Raw genomic sequence first — 13,569 nt, forward strand, 5'->3', positions numbered from 1 at the left:
GCCTTTCCTTCTAGAAATCAAAGGATTTGATTTTATTTTTTTCCCCTATCAGTCAGGAGAGGGATTTTGTTTGATTTTCTACAAAGATAAATGAACTCCTGTGTCCCAGGACTGCACCTGGTGCAGGGTCAGGTAAGGGTTGTACAGTACCACTGGGGCAGTGATGCTGCAAACCCACATCAGAAAATGCAGACTCAGTGCTGGGAGAGTTCCCTTCATGCCATGTTTGGTTTCAGCCAGTTAAATCCAGAACAGAAATTGTCTTGTTTTTGTTTTGTTTTGTTTCCCACTGGGAAATCTAGGAGGTTATTACCCTGCCTCTAATTAACACATTAACATTTGCTTTGGAGGTCTTCGTTAATAACAGCAACTCATCAAATGGGTCCCCCAGCTGCTGATTTGTTTTTTTCACACCAGATTTTTTACCTGAAATTTCCTTCCTCATCTTGTGTGGGTTTGCCAGTTTCCCTTGGAGCTTTTCTTAAGAATTTCTTTGTATTTTGTTCTGTTTAATAAATTAGAAAAACTCCACTGGTGACTTTCCTTTCGGCTCCCACTCCAGGCACTGCCCAGAAATGCTGATGTAATGTTTTATCTTTTCTTTTTTTAATGCAAAAAGAAGCAGAGATGTATAAACACTCACATTTTGGTGCCTTTAATGGTATTTACTATGTACTTTTCCTTCACCAATGCCAGAGTATTATCTAGACTCCTTACATATGCAGTTGACTTCTTCATCTGAGGTTGATTCAGGTGATTAAAAGAAAATCCGTTTACAATAAAGGATGTTACTGTGTATTATGTCAAATATTTAGCATCCTGCCATTTTCTCTTCTCTTTTTTCCCCAAATCCCTATTTCATCAGCACAGCTTGAAATAGCCTGCAGTTCAGAGCTACCTGCTTGTTCTGGTTCCTTTAATGAATATTTACCATCCTGCAGAAAAGTGGAGGATGCCTGGCTGCAGCTGTGCTCCCAAACACCGGAAAGAACTCGCTCTCCTCAGAGCCATTACCCCAGCTCTGTCACTTAATAGAAGGAAAGACAATACATGCTACTCTATAATGAAATTTCCTACCTTTTTGTTTATACCAGGTTTAATAAGCCCTGTAAATTAAATGAGGTAATGGCATGGACTGCTCCAATAATACCAGTAGTATTAAACTAAATGCCTTCCCTCCATATTAATCATTCCATAATAAATTATAGGGGACAGTTGCCTTTTCCACCTACCAACAACCTCTGTGGAGACAGAGCAGAGGAGAAAATAATTTTACATTTCTACACAAGTTCTGAAGAATCAGAAGGAAAGAAGAATCTTAGAAGACAAAGGAGCAAGTTACAACTTTAAAAAGTTTAACTGAGTAAAGAAGGAAGGAAGGAAGGAAGGAAGGAAGGAAGGAAGGAAGGAAGGAAGGAAGGAAGGAAGGAAGGAAGGAAGGAATTGTTTGTGTAGAGCTGACAGTAACCCTGACTATCACCCTGCTTGTGCCTCACGAGTTTCTGCTGAGATTATTGGTTTGGATAATGAAAAAACTTTTCACTGGACATCACCACAGCTCCCCTCTCTCAGCTGAGAGCTCAAATTATCAGCTTTTATGGAGCTTTCTCTACATTTGACTAAAACTTGGATTCTGTAACACAAGAGAGATTTCCTCACATTTTTATCAAATCACTATGTTGCTGAAGGCTTCTGCTTTTACAAGCAATTTTCTGATGAAAAAAGCCAACAAGAAACCAACCAAAAACACATCACCAGGACCTGAAACAGAATGTTCAGGATTTACTACAAACCATCAATTTGATAGATTATTTTGGGCTTGCCTTCATCCCAATAGAACCAATGGAAAATCTCCCAGGGACTTCAGACAACATTCTTTTTTTTTTCCATATGAAAAAGTGAAACTATTAGAAGATAGAACAGAATGTAAGAATCAGATTCACAGCTCTACCACTGCTCTGGATTTATTCTCTTTCCTCCATAAATCACCTAAATAACTCTTTAATAGTTTTTCCACCTGTAAATTGGAGAGAATTGGTACACTGATGTTGTTCAGAGAATCTGCAGAGCATAAAGTTCTAAAAATAGAGGAATAATAACTGTTTATTAAAGCAAGGACATTTGAAAAAATGTCTACATGAAGAATGTTTATTAAATCTTTACATGAAATCAATTGGATATCCAATGCATGACAGAAAGTAGGTATTGCTGCTGTCCTGAATGCACAGGATACAGCCCTGGAGAGGAGTTGTTTGCTTTTAGGCCTGTTCATCCAGTGAATTATCTGTGGTTTTGGCAACTCAAATACTGTCTCAGCTTTCCAATGTGAAAAATGGGGATAACTATCTTCTTCAAAAGTTTGCTCAGAGGCTACAGCACTGACATCTTTGGGTGAAAGCAGGGACAGAGGAGACATGATCAGTAATTGGGATTAAATTCTGGGAAGGGTCATTTAGTGCAATTCCCTGCTGTTGGTAATAACTGTATCATAAAAATTTATGAAGCTCCATTTTCCCTTTCATTTTCTGTTTCCAGTATTTGTACCACCCCTTCTCTGTATATTAATCAGAACACATGCTCCTATTTCTCTCAGTCATTTCCTTCCATTTTTACCATTCCAGCCCTCAGGAGCATCTGATTTTTCCTGTATGTTACCATGAACATCATCTTTATTGATGTCTCCCAACTTTCTGGCACCAGTAATTTTAATTAGCACATTTCTACCCTTTCTGGCAAGAGCACCAATAGTGATCCCAAGACCAATAATTATAAAATAAGTGAAATAATTCTTCCCTTCTTCCTTCCTTCCTTCCTTCATAGTGATCCAGATCCAGTAGAAAGTGGTTGTGGTATCCTGTCTCCAGCATAATAGCCTGCTGGTTATGTCCCAGCATTTCTGCAAAAGATGGATGGGAATACTGGATTGCTCTCTAAAAGAGAGTTTCTAGGAATCATTTTTATGGTGCTCAGTGCATTTGTATCATGCTCAGAGCTTACTTAATGGATTGGCTCCTGGAGGGGCTTGGGACATTTCAGGTGGGATTCACCTGGAAAACTGCATTTACAATCTAGGTCTTTACTTGTTCCATGTCCCCCTTGGGTTTCCTTATGGTGCCTGGTAAACTAATAAATGTAGGTAAGTTTAAGAGTGGGACCTGTCTTACCCTGAAGTAAACTGCCTAGATTTTATCAGTGAAACTCACATTCCAAATACCATTGATTATATTGAGTAGTTCTCTATCAGCCCTTGTTAGCTGCAGTCCAGGAGCTGGATTCAATGGTCCTTGTGAGTCCCATCCAGCTCAGGATATTCTATGATTCTGTGGCCCTGCCTGCAGTTTCCAGACACATGGTAACTTCCAGAGGTGCAAATCTGGGATCTGCTCAAGCTCCAGCTGCCTGGGGCAGGCAGGAGAGCAAAACCTGAGTTCAGCTGCCATGAGAGATAAGGGAAAGATTAATAGAGACATTTAAAATGGCTCTTTCCCAGAATCACAGAATCATTAGGGTTGGAAGAGACCTCCAAAATCATTGAACTCAATCTTTGAGCAAACACAACCACGTCAACTAAACCACAGCACAGAGTGGCATGTCCAGTCATTTCTTGAACACCTCCAGGGATGGTGACTCCACCACCTCCCTGGGCAGCCTGTTCCAATGCTTGACAGCCTTTCCCACGAAAAAATTCTTCCTGATTTCCAGCATGAACCTGTCCTGGTGCAGCTTGAGGCCATTTCCTCTTGTCCTGTCACTGGTTGCCTGGGAGAAGAGGCTATAGCTCATTTCATCTAGAATGTCCAGCTCTGAGCTCCTCAGAACAAGATATGGAGCTCCTTGAGTGGGTTCAGCAGAGATGATGAAGGGACTGGAACATCTCTCTTTTATTGAGGAAAAGCTGAGGGAGCTGGGGATGTTCAGCCTCGAGAAGATCCGACTGAGATGGGAACTCATCCCTGTCTGACAGTGTCTGCAGGGAGGGGTCAGAGCAGGGACCAGGCTCTGCTCAGTGTGCCCAGCAATGGGACAAGAGGAACAGGCAGGAACTGATGTCCAGGAAGTTCCACCATTGCCCAGAGAGGCTGTGGAGTTTCTTTCACTGGAGATATTCCAGAACTCTCTGGACATAATCCTGTGCCTGTGCTCTGGGATGACCCTGCTTGAGCAGGGAGGTTAGACCAGATTACCCCATTTTGATGCCTTCCAACCTTCCCCATGGCATGATCCTGTGATTTAAGACTTATGCTTAATTAAATACACACAATGACTAATGGGCATTCAAACACTGTGGCCATTTTAAATTTTCCTTGAATTGTTTCCTTGAAAGAGATTATCACAGACTCACATAACCACGGACTGGGTAAGGTTGGAAGAGACCAGTGGGTCACAGAACACAGAATATTCTGAATTGAAAGGGACTCATAAGGATCACCAAGTTCAACTTGGCCCACATGGGGACCGAACCCACAACCTTGGCGTGGTGCCCAAGCAGGGTCACCCCAGAGCAGGGACAGGGACAGCTCCAGGGAGGGCACAGGGCAGCTCCAGGGAGGTTCCACAACAGGAATATCGCAGAGTTAGAACAGGAGAACAGTTGTGCCAGCCGGTGCCACTGAGCCAGGACAAGGGGTTAAACTTCGCCTCTTCCCCAGCAAATTCGCCAGATCCCTTCAGGATCCGCGCTGCCTCGGGGAAGGAGAGAATCAGGGAGGGAGGGAGGGAAGGGAGAGCCCTCGAGGCGGGCGCGGGGACGAGACGCGCCTTCCCCGCCTTCCCCACCTCCCCCGCCTCGCTCCCTGAGGGGCGGCACCGTGACCCCCTCACAGCCATGTTGGGGGGGGGCAGCGCCGCATCCCATGGTGCAGCGCGCCGGGAGGGCGGGGAGAGAGGGACGGAGGGAGGGAGGGGAGGAGGAGGGAGGCGGCACTGCCCGCGCAGACCCTCCGGAGCCTTCTCCTCCTTTTCGTCCTCCTACCTCCTCCTCCACCGCGGCTTCTCTTCGCCGCGGCGCCGGAGGCGGCCGTGCCCGCAGCGTGGTGAGTGCCGGCGGCGAGCGCTGCCCGGGGAGGGGGCGGGCGAAGCGGCCCCGATTTACATCACGGGGAGGGGGTGTAGGGGGCAGCGGCGTCTCCTTCCGTGTCCCCCGCCCCAGCCCCCGGCTCGGGGAGCGGCGGCGGCTCCGCAGGGAAGGGAAGATTGTCCCCGGTGCCGCCCGTTCCTGTGTGCCCGGGGAGGGGCTGCCGCGGCCACCAGGGCGCAGGAGGCACCGCGCGGTGGGCTGGGGGTCTCTCCGGGCAGAGCCGCTTCCCTCCGCGGGAAGGCAGGGTGGGAAGGGGATGACACAGGAGGAGGCTGCGGGGAGAGGTCATCTGGTGCCCCGCCTGCCCCGTCCTCCACCCCGGGGGATCCGGCCGCCCCCTGCGCGCTTCCCGCCCCGCAGCCCCGGCCGGTCCCACCGGATGTGTCAGGAGGCGGCGAGGTGGAGCGGGACGGTCCGTAAAGTAAACAAAGGGAAAGGAAAGGGAGGAGGAGGAGGAGGTGTCCCCTCGCTGCCGAAGCCGGGCCGCCTGCCTTTGCCCCTTCCCCTCCTCAGGCGAGCGCGTAAACCAAACCCGTGGCTGCCTCTTGGAGCCGGAGCCGTAGCGCCGGGGAAGTGGTTGAGCTTTCTTCTCTTTAGGATTTGGGGTTTTTTTTGAGGTGTGTGGGCTTTGGGGGTTTATTTTTGGTTTATTCTGGTACTGCGCTCGCTGGGACCGTGTGATCCAGAGAGATCCGGGGCAGAGCTCCGCTCCCCTGACCCGGGGACAGCCCCGGCGGGGACGGGCAGCGAGCGGCGTCCCCTCAGCGCGGCTCCTGTCGGCCCGGGGGTGCCGCAGAACTCGGATCACACAGAGCAGCCTTTGCACTCCTTGGAGAAATGTGATGTTTTTTCTTTTTTGCCGGTTGTAAACCTGATTTTTGGAGTACAGTGAGAATTGCAGCTGTAACAGAGAATTGTGAAGCATATGCTGTACGTGTCCAGTTCTCACATCTATTCCCTTCCCAGACCTCCTGTGCTCTGAGGATGCTTTTTTGGGACAGAGGGTAGACTTTACTCTTTGCTTTCCCGTGTTTTTTTTTGTGGTTTTTTTTTTTTGTTTTTTTTTTTTGTTTGTTTTTTTTTTTTTTTTGTTGTTGTTTTCTGTCTGAAACAGTGTTGGCTGTGTTGTTTCTGTGTTAGTCTTATTCCAGTGTATCCTGCAGGCCCTGGCACTGGAGCAATGTCAGCCTGGAGCCCAGTTTTTGGCAGTTTCACTGGGATAGGACCAGTGCTCTATAAGGGCATTAAACAAAAAGTTCACTTGTAAAGAGAAGCATTTGGGAATTCATATTGAAATATTTAATGCAAATGTTAGTGTAAGAGTGAAGCGGTATTGCAGTGTCCCTTTAAAATTCACTCTCCTTTGGCTTTAGGTTGTTTGATATAATTTTTTTCCCCTCCTGGATTAATTGGAAAAGTCCCACATTCCTCGAAGCTAATCTGCCTTTAGCGTCTGTGGTTCTGTTAAACCTGGGTAAGGTCAGGAGTGCAGCTGGATTGGGGCCAGAAAATATTAAATATTACACAGTTATTTGGAACAGTTTGTTGTCTCACTGATGTTGTCCACATCCAAAATTCCACCACTTCCTTTCTCCACGTGTCCCTTTTATAGTTACCCCTGAAATCGGGCTGTTACCCTGCCCCCTTTGTAGGAACACCTTTGCCTGTGTGGTGTGATTTTTGGATGGGGAACACAGCCCTTGGATTTCTTAAAGCAGGGTTTGTGGCTGAGATTCTGTACAGAATTTATGTGTGCATCTCTGAGATCAATCCATGCAGGAAATTTAATGGACCTAAAATCTCGGATCCTGTTAACAGAGCAAAAAGGGAAGAGACACTGGTTGCTGGACAGATTGTCTCTCACAGGACTGTAAAACTCTACAAGCAACTCAACAAGAGAAAAACAGTTCTGAAATTAATTTGTCTCTTGTGCTGTTATATCTTAAATGCAGTTTCCGTGGAACGTGGCTGGGATTGATGTTTGTGTTGGTTGACCTTTTGTTTTGCAGGAAGGTTAAAATGTATACATGAAAGGAAAATGACATTGTGCTTATCTGTCAAAAGCTCTGTGCTGTTCTTGGCCTCAGCCTTGGGTTTTAAAGGTACTAAACATGTGCAGGGACACAGCAATCAGCTAGTAGCTTATTGGAATACTTCATCCAGAAAGGAATATTCTTAGAATAACACTCGTGTCTTGAATGTGTAATTTGCTGAAATAGCTTTAAAAATTCTTTCAAGATATCTAGTGATGTGACTTTGCTTCAGAGTGTGTTACCTCTTGTGGAAAGGGCTTTCTTTTTTCTTATTTTTTTTGTAATATAATGGCTTGCCATCTAAGTAATAATTGAATGGGAACTCTCAGTATGATGAACTCCACCAAGCTAATAGATATTTTGGGGAGGATGATAGGAGGAGAGAAAAGCAGGAGTGTTTTCTAGAGATTAAGTAGTACAAGAGGTGGCTTTGATGGTTTAGGAGATTGTGTTCTGTTTTTCTCATGCGTCCATGAATGTGGTGGGTTGGTTTTTTCTCCACTAGGAGGGAAACGAAAGAATTAATAATTTATTTCTTGCCATTTGTATAACAAAATGATTTTTCCCCCCTGGTAGGCACTGCTGTGTGTAGTAGTATGATCTTTATTTTGATATAATATTAATAATAACAATACAGGCTTTTCCTGTTCATTTTACGTCTTTTAGGATTTATGTAAAAATGCTTTTCCCTATCAAAAAGAACTTTCTGTCTTCTCAAACTGTAGTTTTGAAGAATATTGGTTATAATTTGAAGAATAAATAGGTTATAATTTTGCTGTTAAATCCCTACAAAAGCACACAAGATTTGAGCAGTCTCACGTGGTTTTATTTGTCTTAAATTGGACCTTTGTACCTTTACATTTTATGTAGATTACTGCCTAAAGTGTGTTTTCACATTCTGGATAAATGTCAGTAGCTGGGCAGAAGGTACTTAAAAAGGAATTCATGCTGGAATTCATATTCCAGATCTGTTTCCTGGTGTGGTTGATATTTAGCTCCATCAGATGTGGTTTCCAGACTAAATGTGTGTTTCCTCTCATCTCGTGTTAGTGTAATTCTAAAGTTTCAATGCCACAGACAAGGTGGACATATTGATTTAATCTCTTCAAAAGGTTTTAATTACAGGTCAGAATTTTAAAAACTGCAACAAGGAAATCCTTCCTGCATCACTTTGAGTTCCTGTATGGAATAAGAGCAGAAATGATGGAAAAACACTCTAAAAATCAATTTAGAATACATTTATTTAGCACCTGAACTACAGTGATCCTTGTCTCCCTGAATGGTAACTTCTGCAGGATACATATGTGCTAAAAGCTGTGTTCTTTATTCTAAATCTTTGGGGAAAATAAAAAACAAATCTAGAACCTTGATGGACATGAATGCAAGAGCAGAGTTCATAAATTGTTAGCAATTTCAAGTGAGTCTCTTGGTTTGTATATAATGCTACTTAAAAGCCTTGAAAGTTGTGTTCTACCAGTGTTCAATGAATGTGCTTTATTGTGTCTGTCACAAAGACAGGAAGCTGCAAGAAAGGGAAATTCAGTGGAAAATGTGGTATCCAGAGAGATGCCTGGGTTTAAATAGGGGATTTTGGGGTGTAGGAGAGGAAGGACTTCTATGGAGATGGTTGAGTAAATCTTTCTGAAAACTTTAATTCCTGCTCTCCGTATTCAGGTAGAGGTTGATGGCTAAGAAAAACTATCAAAAAAAAAGTGGTTATTTAGGGGCTGAACAGTTAAAAAACTTGTGTGGTTGGGGTTGTAGGCTTAATGTTTTTCCTTGTCCCATTCCCAGTCCCATATGTTCCCTGTCCCATTCCTGTATAAATTCTCTGGTTTTTCCACTGTATAAGCTTCCTCATATATGAGTTTCTTGCTTGTCCAGCATTGTGCTCCTGATGCTGGAATAAAAATCTTGTATTTGGGCAGACTTGTGAGTGTTAGGGCTTTTATTTAAAAAAAACCTCACAAAAATATAATCAAACAACCAAAAGCACAAAAAACTCTGTGTGGCTTGATCTGCTTTTCTGGATTTGTATTAAAGCAGACACAAGAGAGCCAGCTGTGATTGCCCAGGTGTGTGGTAGCTTTCCAAGCATCTCCATGCAAATTTCAGCAGTTCAAACGCCTTTCAGCACATCAGAGGGATGTGGTGGTGGAGGGAGTTGACTCAGGGAATCGTGTGGAAGAAAAAGTTTCTGAGGTGGCGGGAGAACCACAGAAACTGATTTTCTCTGACTCTGACAGTGCTGGAAACACAGAGATGCAGCTCAGTGGTGCTGCCAGTGGTTCATGGATGAGGAAGAAAATGGAAGACAGTTTCTGAAATCTGGTGTGCAGGATTTGAATGCAACTTCTGTCAAGTAAAAATCTGAATGGAAGAGACAATTAACAATGCTGAAGGCAGCAGGCTTTGTTAGAGAAGCTCTGATTCACTTGCATTACTCTGAATTCTGGGTGTATTTAAATGTTCTTCAGCTCTGCAGCAGTGCTTGGCTGAACTGGCAAAACTCCTGGATTGGATTTCCTTTTTTACCCATAACTTCAAGACTTTTTTCCTGCCCTCTGTTTTTCTGCATTGCTCCTCTGCCCCTTTTTGTCACATTCAGTGCAGAAGGGGCACATGAAAGGAGTTTTAGGTAGTTTTTGTTTGCTCCCTGTTGCATGGAAGCATTGCATTACCTTTTGTTTTTCTCCTGGGAAGGCAACCTGACAAGCACTCAACTGTGTTATTTTCCTGCAGAGTTCCATCTTGGTGACAGTGTAGGATAGGTCAGTTTAGAGTTAATCCCTCTCATGTTGGCTCTTTCCCTGCTCATGGAACTGCAATTTAATTCATTTCAAGACCCCAGAATAATTTCCTTCCTTTTGCCCAGAAGTGTATAAGCAAACCCTCTGCCTCAGTGTCCTGCAGCCTCTGCTGTTGATCCAGCTATGCTGAACAATAAATTTGGAATATTCAGCCTGTGTGTGTGTCAGGAGTCCTTAAATGAGGCACTTGTTGGCTTTGCAGAGACAGAAGTGACTGAGCTGAAGCAGTTCCAGTGCTTGGGACAGGGAGAAAGGGTCAGAGGGCTCTGCTGACTCCGAGCTGCTCCTGCTTCCTGCTGCCATGCTCAGGCCTTGCATTGTTTACCCACGCAGAGAAATTCACAATTCCTGCTTTTGTTTTATTTTGGTTTGGAGGAGGAGAGAGGGAGCAAACTGTCTGAGCCTCTGAAGTGTCTTTGGAAGGCAGAGATCATTTTTCCTGTAGTCCCATTGAAGTTTGTAGGAAGGATTTGAAACAGCAGATGATTTTTTAAATCTTGTTTCCTGTTTTCTTGCTGCAAATAATGAGGTTTCAGGGCAAAACCAGAAGTTTAGTTTAGCAGAGGCTCAGAATGAGTTAAATGATGTATTTTGCAGCTGTGAATGCACCTTTTTAACCAGGTATCCACTTCTTTGCCCGGGCTTAAGCAGTGCCTGGAATTGTCAGTGACATAATCCATGGGATGTGCAGCAGCCAGTGAGGTCTCTGCTCCATCAGCATTTAACAGGTAATTTCCTTGCAGTGCATCCAGGATTACTCTGTTGAAGGTACTGGTGAGAGACTTAGAAATCCCAATGTCTGAGTTACACCCAGTGCTGCAGATTTACATCAATCAGTACCTGTTTCATCCTGGCTGTTGTAGGTTTTATGTTCAGCATGAATGCTGAGGCAAGTTTGTTCTCAGTAATACTCTGCAGCTTTGAGATTCAGAAACTGTGTGATCTTCAAAAGAGAATTTCCTCTTACTGATTTCAGGCAATCTTTTAAATTCTTTTTCTATGAAAGTTAGTAGGAAAACATAAAATCTGCCACCATTTTCTTACTTGCACATGGGTGTCTGCTCTTGATTTCTTCTTTTTTTTAAACTGGGCAGTTCCAGCCTTTCTGTCTTCACAGGGGCAAATAGTCTGTGTTCTGGGTTATTATGCTGGCATTTTTATTGCCTGCTTTTTTCAAGTAAAGGTTAATACAGAAAGAAGAAAAATAAAGTTAGTGTTTAAAAGAGTACAGTTCCTTTTTATTTTTGGTTAACCAACCAAGTTGTTTACCAGTTTTTCCCCCTGCTGTTTCTAATACACTTTTCAAGCAGAAATTCCTTTTGCTGGTGGCTGAATGCTCTTGTGGCTCCTTTATGCCTGGGTGTACCTCAGGTTTTAGCAGCCTCTTCCTCCATCCCTCTGCTGCTTTACTGATGCTCTGTAGTGGAAGCTCTTTACAGGCAGAATTAATTCATAATGGATGTCCCAGTGTAGGCACAAAAGGGATGTGTGACAGGTACCTTTGTCATTCAGTTGTTGGAACTAACTTTTTGTAAAGAGATGAACCTCATATTTTAGTTTTGTACAAGTCCCTACTTCTCTTTCTTCACCCTTTTCCCTCCCAATTTCCAGAACTTGGAGGTCTTGTTGTGTTTTTGCCACTGTCCAGGACCCCTCATGCCTGCTGATGTTGGTTTTGTCATCCAGGCAGCTGGGAACCACTGACACAGCCACAGTGTCAGAAATTGGGACTCATTTTATTTCTCCTCTTGTGGCTGCTTCTTTTCCTTTCAATGGCAGATGAATTCAGCTGCTGTGTTGTTGTTTATTTGCCTTTAATATAAGGACAGTGAGCCCTGGCACAGAACCACCTCAGTTCTGAGGTGCTTCCTGTGGAGTGCCCATCACAGGAGGAGCACAAACCCTGATGTTGGATCCAAGCTGTGAATTTCAGGTGCCATCTTACAGCTTGGAGTGAACCTGGGCATGGCCACAGCAGTAAATTCATGTTTGTCACTGCTCCTTACCCCTCATCATGCCTGTGTCAGAACTGTTTGCTAAATAAAATACATTTCATTTTACAAATATGGCAGAAAAAGGGCTGATAGTTAATATGTTAATGAGCCACAAGTTGGAAAGTTTTAAAATCACTTGAGTTCCATTTTTAATTGTATCAAAAACTATTTAATATTGTTTAATTTTAAACTTGTTTTCCATTGGCAGCTTTCACCCAGGAAACCTTCCCAGACTGCTGACATGTGTTGGTCTCTCGCTCTCAGTGAAGCTCTTTGCAAATGTTACAAATTACAGTTTCAGTTCTTGCTCTGGTGTTAACAGCTCCATTATGGGAACACTGTTAATTAATGGCTAAAGAAGTAATTCTGAATTTTTATCAGCTCTCATTTTCTATTTCAGGCTTAAGCACTATATCCTAGAGGCTTCTAGATTTCAGTTAGTTTATTAATTATCTTGTCATTTCCACTTCAGTTTGTATAAATCACAAAGCTGGCTGTTTTCTGCACTTGTTCAGCTCTACAGCCTCTGTTACTACTCCATGTTTAGTGCATTTTGAATTTTGTTGTTCAGATGTTCTGCTCAAAATATGCTTTTAAAATCCTGCAAGCGCTGAGTGAGCTGGGATGTGCAGGTTATTGATTGATGGGTGCTCAGTTTGTGGTTAACCTCTGCTGTGCCGGTAAAGAAATGTTCTGCTCTGGTGTGGCAGGGGAGTAAATAATAATTTCTCTGCTGGATTCAGCATTGGTAGGATTTAATTAAAATTCTGTTTAGTTTTGGGCACTGGACTTCAAGAAGGAGTTTTTTTTTTGGATGCTTTTAGTAGCAGATGCCTGAGAATATGACATCCAAGAACTGAACAAATTAAGATGCTAAGACTTAACAAGAGATAAGAATTAAGTTATTCCCATGCATTATGCTGCTACAAGGATAAAGATGATAAAGGATTACAGGGACTAAAGTGAGAATTAGTTGATTTAAATAATGGGACCAAAGAGTTGGGTTGCTGCTTGGGGAGCAAGACTTTTAATTCCAAGAATAACAAACCAGTGGAATTGATTAAGGGAGGGACTCATCCCTGACAGTCTCCAAGAGCAAATTAGGCATCTGTCAGAAAGGAGATGTTCTTCATTCCTACCTGAGGAGGGGCAGCTTGACCAGGTGACCTCTTGAATCCTGCCCAGCACTGGTTTTGGTGATGAGAGCAGGTAAAGAATGTGGGGTTGTTATTTGCAGAATTATGGTGATAATCAAAGGGAGCTGAGAATCCCCTGTGAGCTCCTGTGCTCTCTGTGATCTCTGCAGTTGTCTGAGGCTGCAGCTCTGATGTGAATCTGTCCAGGCAAAGCAGGTTGTGTTTCCTTTGTGGAAGGCTGGAAAGGTCATGGGGAGAGAAACTTTTCTGCAAATGAAACTTCTGCAGATGTTACCTACACAGGGCTTGGAAAACAGCATTATGAACTGGTTACTGATGTTACAACAATTAGTTTAGCTGCTGGTTTATCTAATTTCAAGGAGGAAAACATGCAAGACTCTTAAATTCTACAAACAAGTTGGTTAAGTGGTCTTAGGATGACTTTTCTTATTTCTTTTACTATTGCCCTGCAATTAGTTACAATATATTATTATATACTAATAAGATGAGCTTTGTTTT

General features: G+C 43.5%; 1 protein-coding gene across 2 annotated transcripts in view; it reads left to right on the plus strand.

The window, feature by feature from the left end:
- The first annotated feature begins 4,905 nt into the window (after positions 1 to 4,905).
- Positions 4,906 to 13,569, plus strand: part of PTK2 (protein tyrosine kinase 2) — a 188,316-nt gene continuing 179,652 nt past the window's right edge. For both annotated transcript variants that reach the window (XM_054295768.1, XM_054295777.1), the window contains exon 1: positions 4,906 to 5,033. The gene's annotated coding sequence lies outside the window, so the exon portion shown is untranslated. The remainder of the gene's footprint in view (positions 5,034 to 13,569) is intronic.

The sequence above is a fragment of the Melozone crissalis genome, unplaced genomic scaffold (genome assembly GCF_028551555.1).
Source record: "Melozone crissalis strain CALT ecotype California unplaced genomic scaffold, PUWL_Pcris_2 ptg000002l_1, whole genome shotgun sequence".
Classification (NCBI taxonomy): Eukaryota; Metazoa; Chordata; class Aves; order Passeriformes; family Passerellidae; genus Melozone; species Melozone crissalis.